Source organism: Eucyclogobius newberryi, unplaced genomic scaffold (genome assembly GCF_026437365.1).
Source record: "Eucyclogobius newberryi isolate DKJ021-1_F unplaced genomic scaffold, fEucNew1.0.hap1 SCAF_16, whole genome shotgun sequence".
Classification (NCBI taxonomy): Eukaryota; Metazoa; Chordata; class Actinopteri; order Gobiiformes; family Gobiidae; genus Eucyclogobius; species Eucyclogobius newberryi.
Window position 1 is genome coordinate 27,648,682 of NW_027315790.1, and position 10,604 is coordinate 27,659,285.

Consider the following 10,604-nt stretch of genomic DNA (forward strand, 5'->3'; position numbering starts at 1 on the left):
AAAGTCTGAAGTCTAATGGGTGGCGGTAATGTAACACTTCGATTCCAACCGCCATAAAACACCAAAAAGAGGGAAGAAGAAGATAGGGGAGAAAAAAAGAAAGAAAGCAAACTGTGTATACCTGTGAGGTTCAATACCTATCCGAATATCCATCAAGTGGTGCTCCGCCCAGAACTCCAGAGCAGTGACAGCTACAAGACCTTGGGAGAAAAAAGTATCCACAGCTGCAAAAATGTCTACTGCGGACCCCATGGAGGCTCGGTTTGAGAAAATCAATGCCATGTTGCAGGACCCGAAGTCGGAAATCAACATGGATTGCCTTCTGGACGGCTTGGACGCTCTGGTGAAAGACCTGGACGTCCCTGCCCTGAGGAAAAACCAGACCATAGACAATTTCTTGAATAGATTTAAAGACCCAATAGGTAAAATATGTGACCTACGCATGAAAGCGGAGGACTATGACGTTATCAAAGTCATTGGAAAAGGAGGTTTTGGAAAGGTTCAGTTGGTAAGACACAGGGAAACATGCAAGCTTTACGCCATGAAGCTGCTTAGTAAGTTTAAGATGATCAAGAAGTCCGACGGGGCGTTATTCTGGGAGGAGAGGGACATCATGGCATTTGCTACTAGTTCGTGGGTAGTACAGCTCTTTTCTGCTTTCCAAGATGACCTCTACCTCTACATGGTGATGGAGTACATACCAGGCGGTGATCTGGGCAATTTAATGACCGACTATGAAATGGACAAGACGTGGGCGCAGTTTTATATAGCTGAGTTGGTGCTAGCTCTGGACGCGATCCACACCATGGGGTTCATTCACAGAGATGTCAAGCCTGAAAACATGTTGCTAGACAAAACAGGCCACTTGAAACTCGCAGACTTCGGGACCTGTTTGAAAATGAACAAGGATGGCATGGTACAATGCAACACGGCGGTGGGCACTCAGGACTACATTTCACCCGAGGTACTGAAATCCCCGGGAGGAGACGGTTGCTATGGCAGAGAGTGCGACTGGTGGTCCGTGGGGGTCTTACTCTATGAAATGCTTGTTGGCGACACTCCGTTCTACGCAGACTCCAAACTCGGCACATACAGTAAAATCATGTACTACAAGAGCCCCCCGACATTTCCGGATGACATCAACATCTCCGACGATGCCAAGGATCTCATCTGCGCTTTTCTGACCGACAGGGAAGTTCGTTTGGGCCGCTACAGTGTGGACGAAATCAAGAGACACCCATTCTTTAAGAATGATCAGTGGACATGGGAGAACATAAGAGAGACCGCTGCTCCGTTCGTGCCAGAGCTGAGCTGTGACACTGACACCAGTAACTTTAACGACATCAAGGAGGATCGGAAAGAGGAGACTTTCGCCATCCCCAAGGCCTTTGAGGGAAACCAGATCCCATTTGTAGGCTTCACTTATTACAGGAGGAGCCACTCCAGAACTAAGACCACTGACATGCACAGCAGAACCACAAAGGAAGACAAGAGCCATCTTGAAAACCTACAAAAAAGCATATGCCACGTGGAGGAGCAGCTGCACAGTGAGATGCAGCTCAAGGATGAGTTGGAGCAGAAATCTAGGAAGATCTTAAAAGACCTGGATGAAGAGGTGAACCTGAGGAAAAGTTCTGAGAGCAGCATGTCTCTCCTGGAGAAGGACAAGAAAAGAAAAGCCGACCAGGAGGCGGAGAAGAGGCGCAACCTGGAGAACGAGGTTTCAACATTAAAGGAGCAGCTTGAAGACAGGAGGAAAATCAGCCAGAACTGCCAGGCTTCAAATGATGAAATCATTCAGCTACAAAACCAGCTGCAGGCAGCTAAAGACCTGCTGAGGGCCGAGTCGGACACCACTACACTTATGAGGAAGAACCAAGCAGAGATGGCCAAGTCCATGAGCCAGCTGGAGAGCCAGAACCTCAAGCTGCAGGAACAGATGCGGGCGGCCGATGGGGAGAAGGCCCAGCTGGAGAAGGAGATCCTGGTCCTGCAGAGCACACTGGAGTCCGAGAAGAGGAAGTACAGTCAGGGCTCCGAGGAGATCCACAACCAGCAAGCGAGAATGTCCGGGCTACAAGTGGACAACAATAACTTGGCGCTGGATTTGTCTAAAGTGGAATCCAAACAAAAACACGCTGAGGAGAGTAGCAACAATTTAGAGAAGGCAATCGACCTGCACGACAAGCTGAAAATCCTGGAGAAGCATCTGGAGCAGGAGCGGACGGAGCACAGGGCGACGCGGGCCCAGCTCACCGACAAGTCCATCAAGGAGGCCAAGTCAGCTGCCATGAACGATATGCTAGTCCAACATCTGTACACTGCTGTGCAGAACGAGATGGAGAACAGGGCCCAGATGCGAGCGGAGAGACGGGTGGTGGAGGTTGAGAAACAGTGTTCCATGTTCGAGTTTGACCTGAAGATGCAGCTGCTCATGAAGCAGAAGGAGCGGCTAGAAAATGAGGTGAAGAATGTGTGTACCCAACTGGAGCAGGAGCTGAGCAAAAGGAGCCAGACCCAGAGTGACCTGAAGAGCCGCACTCAGGAGGTGAACCGCCTCAGGTGCACCGAGAAGCAGATGAAGCAGGACACCAACTCGGCCCTGGAGAACAAGCGGTCACTTGAGTTTCAGCTCGCACAGCTCGTCAAGCAATACAGAGGCAATGAAGGACAGGTGAGGGAACTTCAGGACCAACTGGCAGAACAGTATTTCTCTCTGCGCTACAAAACTCAGGCTAAGGAGCAGCCGAAAGAAGAGATAGACGAAAATGATCGGCAAGTCCAGGGCGCTCATAAGAAGGTGCACTCGCTGGATTTGGAGCAGCTGGCCCGGGTGCTGCAGGAAGAGCAGTCCTTTGAGCTGAGCCAGGAGAACAAGAAGGCCCTGGCCCGCCACAAGCACGACATGGGCGAGAAGGAGGCCACCATCTCCAGGCTTGAGGATTTGAATAAATCTCTGACCAAAGATGTGGAGAATCTAAGTAAAGAGAAGGCGGAGCTAAGTGACAAGCTGCAGACTCAAGACGAAGAGTACATGGTACAGAAAGTCCTCGCAAACACGCTCAAAAATAACCATAAGAAAGTTCTCAACACCAAGCGCACACTCAAGACCCAGGCAGAGAACAAGCTGGCCCAGACAATGAGCCGCAAAGAGATAACGCTGGCCCAGAAGAAGAAGAAGAAGGGCACCGCCGAGAAGTGCAAACCGCAGCTTGTAGCTCAATCAGGAGAAGGAGCAGTTCAACCGCATGGCCATCAAGGAGCTCAAGGAGATGCAGGCGTTTGTGGGATGTCCTGTAGAGAAGACTCGGAGAAGACTCAGAGACGAATCAAAGAAGACTCAGAGAAGACTCAGAGAAGAATCAAAGAAGAGTCAGAGAAGGAGAATAGGAAGCGACCGAAAGAACTCTGTGTGATCCTGTGATGTTCAATAAAGCTCCCGAACCCGTCACGGTGTCTCGTCACTGTCTCCACCTTTCAGAAGATCCCTAAGTGGTGTAGTGGTGTAGTGGAGAATAGGCCATGTCATGTCATCCTACCTATGCTGTTTTTCTGTGTGCAGATGATAAATGTGAATACAAGAATATGTATTACTGACAAATGTGGTCCGGCGCCTCTGTATCGTGCAGTCTTGCGTCATCGTTGCATCCGTGATGGTTGTTCTCTCTTTCGGAGCTGATTTGATTGTGACGATGTGCGTACGTGTCAGTTTATGTCACTGCCGTTAAAAGCATGTGTGTTGTTATTGTTCTGGAGGATGAGGGACAGAAACCTTTGTTAGGGACAGTGGTTATTAACTGTGCACGAGTAAATAAAGATCCACCTTTTGAGAAAGACAAACTGTTCTGTTTCATCTTTTCTTGGTAATTGTTTGCAGAAATTCCGTAACAGTGGTGCTCTGGCCGGCAGAGGTATCATTAAAACACATATTCACTACAATTATTACTTGTTGTGGCTAAGTTAGTTTGGTTATTTGGGCTATACATTTTGACATTAGTTAATAGACAATGTAAACCAGTCTTGACCCTCTTTGAAATATACTGTAGGTTGTGTTCACGTTCTGGGATTGTTATGAAGGCCTATTATCACTAAAACAACTATGAAGCAAGTGAAGATTATTTGGTTAATCAATAATCACCATTATTTAGGTCAAAGAGCTAAAAAATATGAATCGTGGTATGTTTAATTCATTCTTTATGTGCATATATTTTCACATTAACTATTTTTTCATTCAGAAAGTTTGATTTTGTCAAACTGGTCACAAACTTGAAGGATAATAACGTGTTGAAAGAAATAACATTTTATTTCCACTTCATGATCTCAATAATCGTGAATAACCGTCAAATCCTGATGTTTTTTCTCACAATAATCACAGTAATCGTAACATCCCTAACAACTAGTAATAATAGTATTTATTATAGTTGTATAAATCTACTTCTTTATAACTATATAGTATTTATTATAGTTGTTTAATAAATGTATCCTCTCTCCTTATCTCCCTCCTGCCTCTCTCTCTCCTTCCCTTTTTTCTCTCTCTCCTTCTCTCGCTCCTTCTCTCCCTCTCTCTCTCCTTCCTTCCCTTCTCTCTCTCCTTCCCTCTACTCTCTCTCTCCTTCCTTCCCTTCTCTCCTCTCTCTCCTTCTCTCTCTCCTTCCCTCTCTTCTCTCCCTCTCCTCTCGCTCTCTCTCCTTCCCTCTCTTCTCTCTCTCCTTCTCTCCTTCTCTCGCTCCCTCTCTCTCTCCTTCCCTCCCTTCTCTCTCTCCTTCCTTCTACTCTCTCTCTCCTTCCCTCTCTTCTCTCTCTCCTTCTCTCGCTCCTTCTCTCCCTCTCTCTCTCCCTCCTTCCCTTCTCTCTCTCCTTCCCTCTACTCTCTCTCTCCTTCCTTCCCTTCTCTCCTCTCTCTCCTTCTCTCTCTCCTTCCCTCTCTTCTCTCCCTCTCCTCTCTCTCTCTCTCCTTCCCTCTCTTCTCTCTCTCCTTCTCTCCTTCTCTCGCTCCCTCTCTCTCTCCTTCCCTCCCTTCTCTCTCTCCTTCCTTCTACTCTCTCTCTCCTTCCCTCTCTTCTCTCTCTCCTTCTCTCGCTCCTTCTCTCCCTCTCTCTCTCCCTCCTTCCCTTCTCTCTCTCCTTCCCTCTACTCTCTCTCTCCTTCCTTCCCTTCTCTCCTCTCTCTCCTTCTCTCTCTCCTTCCCTCTCTTCTCTCCCTCTCCTCTCGCTCTCTCTCCTTCCCTCTCTTCTCTCTCTCCTTCTCTCCTTCTCTCGCTCCCTCTCTCTCTCCTTCCCTCCCTTCTCTCTCTCCTTCCTTCTACTCTCTCTCTCCTTCCCTCCCTTCTGTCCTCTCTCTCTCCTTCCCGCTCTTCTCTTCTCTCCCCCTCTCTCTCCTTCTCTCTCTCCTCTCGCTCTCTCTCCTTCCCTCTCTTCTCTCTCTCCTTCTCTCCCTCTCTCCTTCCCTCCCTTCTCTCGCTCCTCTCTCTCTCCTCTCCCTCATCCTCCCTCTCTCCTTCTCTCCCTCCTCCTGGTGATAAATGAGCAGCATCGCCGTAACCCGATCCTCCGCTCTCTCGCGCCGCATACCTGAATAATAACCTGCATGAGAAATAAATGAAGACAGGTCGCCGTGACGATGACCCTCCGTCAGCAGGGGGTCGCGACCTCACCGTGACCTCGGCCCCACATCCAAACAAAATTGTCAGAGGCGCCTTTGGGAGGAAAACTAGATTAAACCCAAGTGGAGACCTTGAATACGAGGAAGTCATGCTTAAAAACAACTTTGGGGAAAATCTCTGACACTTCTACTGTTTTTATGAATCGAAATAGGATTTTCACTACAACTACTACTACTGCTGCTACTGCTACTACTACTACTATTGCTACAACTACTGCTACTGCCACTACAACTACTACTACTACTACTACTACTACTGCTACTGCTACTGCTACTGCTGCTGCTACTGCTGCTGCTGCTACTGCTGCTACTGCTACTACTACTACTATTGCTACAACTACTGCTACTGCTACTACAACTACTACTACTACTACTACTACTACTGCTACTGCTACTGCTGCTACTGCTGCTGCTGCTACTGCTGCTACTGCTACTACTACTACTATTGCTACAACTACTGCTACTGCTACTACAACTACTACTACTACTACTACTACTACTACTACTACTACTGCTACTACAACTACTACTACTACTGCTACTACTACTGCTGCTGCTACTGCTGCTGCTGCTGCTGCTGCTGCTGCTGCTGCTGCTACTACTACTACTAGTACTACTACCAGCACTTTGATGCATAGTGGAAGTAACTCGTGAGCAGTGCTGTTTTCACATGTGAAAGTTAGAGGCTCAATGTAAATGAGGTGTTTGCCAAAAGTGTGATTTTGGCTTCTTTTTTTTGGTCATGGGCTGCAGTTTTCTGGGCTTGTTCCTGAGCAGCCCTTTCATTTCTTAAAAGAGGTGATTTTTAGCCTTTTTTAAAGGTACTTTTCACAATACTAGACCAAGTAATGACTGAAATACAGGTTAATTAATAGCGTAAAGCCATTTTTAGAGTTAAAATATGTAAAATATAGGTATATCAATAGCACCTTTTCGACATTTAACTACCGTAACTTACCGTATTTTCTGGACTATAAGTCGCACCCTTTTTCATAGTTTTGGCCGTGGTGCAACATATACTTATATTTATACTTATATACTTATACTCCGGAGCGACTTATATGTGATATTATTTGTTATTTTCACACTTGCAACCGCATTTCATACTCCAGTACAACTTTTATATGTTTTTTCCTTCTCTATTGTGCATTTTTTGGCACAATAGACTGACTTACAGTCCGTAAAATACGGTACTTAGATTTGTGGAGCGAGGGCCACTTGTTTTGGGCTTTTTTTCTCCAAAGGCTTGTATGTTGCTCTCTGAAAATCTGGTGATTACATGTTCGATTCCCGTCTTTATTAGCAATTATAGCTGCCAAGTTTTAGCGCAACAACTAAATCACTTCTCTTCCCCTGCTCGCGCCCGCCCGGCTCTTGAGTTCGGGTCGTTCAGTGCTGCTTATCCACTCTTATCCAAACCTTTCCTACTCGTACGGCTTCTTTCAAACGCAATGCAGCAGCAAGCAAAGCCCGTTATGTATTCCTCAAATCAACTTCAACGCGGCGATGCTACACGGAAACAGACTCGACAGCGTAGACGTTTTAAAGGTAGCGTCCTAGTTATAGCGCCGCTGCCCTGGTATAACTTTTCGAATTGAACTCTGCGGTTGACTATGAAGACATCGTGAAACTTTCATGACCCCCACACGGCTCGCATCCTTTGAAGACAACAAAGCCTGTCGTCGTGCGGAGCTCCTTTTCATCATTTTAAATCACTTCCGCGGAAAGTGCGTGCTACGTCGACCTGACAAACACCGACTAACTGCAACTGTCTTTGACCAATGGCGAGCTGGGGTGACCTTTGACCCGGGTGACGTCACGGCAGAGTCTTGACGTTAAATATTTACAACTGGACACTTGAAACGGGGGGTACTTTGTTTTATTTGGTCACGTGTCAAACATATGGACAGCGAGTTGGAGGTTATTTTTTTTTACGACGATTGACAACGAGAGGAAACGCACTGTTGGTTCAAATCCTATTACGTGTCCCCGCGGGGATCATGTGACGACTGTTCAAAGAAGGACAACAGTCGGACATTGGAAACACATGACTTTTGACAAAATGAGGAACGACATTCGACATTCCTCTCGTTTCTTCGCAAAAGCGGGAGCCGCAACGGAAGTAAAGAACGTGACGACAGCGGAGGTTTTGTTGTAGGACTGTTTACACTTGGTCCTGTTTTAGTCCTGTTTTTGCCCTGGTTTAGTCCTGGTTTAGCCCTGGTTTAGCCCTGGTTTAGCCCTGGTTTAGTCCTGGTTTAGCCCTGGTTTAGTCCTGGTTTAGCCCTGGTTTAGTCCTGGTTTAGACCTGGTTTAGACCTGGTTTAGACCTGGTTTAGCCCTGGCCTTGTCCATGTTTACTTCCGGGTTTAGTCTGATTTGAATGTAGTGTGTGATCGCACCCTAAATAAACAAAAGTACAGCTGTTAGAACTTGGGGTACGTTAAACACTCGCTCACACACCACATCAAAATATGGACTGAAACCTGAACTCAACCTGGACTAGACTGGACTAAACTAGACTAAACCGGATTACAAAATTATTGGACCAGTGTGAATGCTGAATTATTCTACTGCCAAGAACTGCACTGCCATTTTGCTTAATTGTATTTTCTGTCTTCAAATCAATGTTAGCACAATATTGTTAAACATATGCAGTTGGTTTCTCTGGTTGAATCCCTTTAGGACAAGCTATAAATAAAATGAATAAAATAAATAATAATAATAATAATAATAATAATAATAATAATAATAATAATAATAATAATAATGATAATAAATGAATGAATAAAATAAATAAAATGAATAAAATGAAAATCTAGAGTAAGAGTAGAGTAGAAATATTTATGTTTAAGTAAATAAACCAGAGTACGTGTTTTCGACACCTCTTAACTTGGGTTACGTTAAACACTTGTCAGTATTTTTAGAAGCAACATTAACTATTAAGTATTAGAATGAAAGAAAACATTTGACTTTAGTTCTGTCACACGTCGATATCAGGACTTTGCTGCCATCGGAACAAAAACACACACAGCTGCAAAACTAATCAAATGTTACTAAGATTCAATCATTTCAAAGATCAGTAACACGTTTGGAGCATTGTTAACATTTTTCTGGTCAAATTGACTAATAGTTGTGTTAAATGGCACTGGTCTTGTTTATCAGATGAATATTGTTATTTTATGTTATTTTACTGTGATTTATCATGAGAAAAACGTAACTATAATACACTTTATGCAATATGGCCCTGTTCTCGCCAATACAACCTCCCTCTCCACATCTGTCAAGCTCCTCCCCTTTACAGGCGCTTGGAGACGCACACTTTTATCACCGTCTCTCTGTTGTAATAGGCCTCTCGCCGCGATCAGCCGCGCACGCCCCGGGGCAGTGGAAGGAGATGTGGTCTTAATATAATCTCCAAACGTTAGCGATGAAAATGTCACCGACGCCTCGGGGCCAACGCGGGACGCCCCGTCTCTGCTACAGGTAAAAAGGCTTTACAACGATAACGGCGAGCGATAACGGCGAGAGATAACGGCGTGTCTTTTACAAATGCGCCTCCCGCTTGATATTAGGCCCGAAGTGACCGTTAAAACAGCGGAATATCTTGAGTTGTATCGTCGAAATGTACTGAGTCTACTGCTAAATGCTACTTATTTCTAAAGTCGAGTGTTTTCACAGTAGGTTTCATCTTCCTGAGTTCAGACGGACGATCAGGGACACACTTGGTCCGTCTAATATGGTCGAAAAAGTATTTATTTATTTAATTTGATGGGGACGATGTAGGCGAATGAACGTCTGTGACAGTTGCTGTAACTCTAACTGCTGCAGATCACAAAAAATTGACTCTTCTGACTTTGAAACCGTATACCGTATTTTCCGGACTATAAGTCGCACCGGAGTATAAATCGCACCAGCCAAAAAATGCATAATAGAGAAGAAAAAAACATATATAAGTCGCACTGGAGTATGAAATGCAGTTGCAAGTGTGAAAATAATAAATAATATCACATATAAGTCGCTCCGGAGTATAAGTGAGTGTAAGTATAAGTATAAGTCGCACCCCGGCAAAACTATGAAAAAAGAGTTCGGAAAATATGGTAAAAGCGTTATAATTGTTTTCCCTCGTCATAAACACACTCAAAGTTGTATTGAGTCCATTTCAGTAACTCTGTATTGTCCTGCATTCAAGGCTCAAGTGCTCAGAAATGTCTTGCCCTCACCTACACCCTATCCCCGCCCACATCTCTGTACTTACTCGCAATTATTAAAAACGATCTCGACTCAAATATGGCGGCTTACAAGGGGAAATAAAGAAAGGAAAAAATATCTCAGGGACGGTCTTTTTTGCAGATTCAATGATCGCAGCACAAAGCGCTGATGCTCTGAGGCGAGAGAAGTTTAATTTCGTTGTAAAGGATAAATGTGTTTCTCTGTTTCACGTGCGTCAGTGAAATAAACAAACCTGATTACGGGTTCGAGAGGCGGGAGGATGTGGCGAGCGGACTGACATCTTCTGTGCAGATCACACCGGGGGAATCGGCCCAGAGCCCGGGCGAGTTTACCTTACGTCGCACAGAAAGATGAATACCGCGCCAAACTCGCATAAGAAGAATCCATCTGATCTCGAGTTCGGGCTCGAGTCGTCATCACCGGTCCAATCACGACGCTCTGGGTTGTGCGAAGGCCGAGGCGAGACGCAAACCCAACCAAAAGAAAACGCAGCGACAACGACAGACGTGCAATTAATACTGTTTTTGTTTCGTGCAGACGGAAGCCATCGGTGCCGTTGTGGTTTCGGAAGATGTTTGAGCTGGATTCGGCAACAGTTCGTTCAGGATCGTTGCTCCGGTCGCCCAATCGGAGTGAAGCATTTGCCTGAACGTTCTGCCTTTTTTTTCCCATCACCTTCATCAAGAGCGATCACAGGTTGATGACGTGAA

The 10,604-nt window shown here is 45.5% G+C and overlaps 1 pseudogene; it reads left to right on the forward strand.

The window, feature by feature from the left end:
* Window positions 1-227: 227 nt before the first annotated feature.
* LOC140361525 (rho-associated protein kinase 1 pseudogene) lies at window positions 228-3,424 on the forward strand (annotated as a pseudogene).
* The last annotated feature ends 7,180 nt before the right edge of the window (window positions 3,425-10,604 follow it).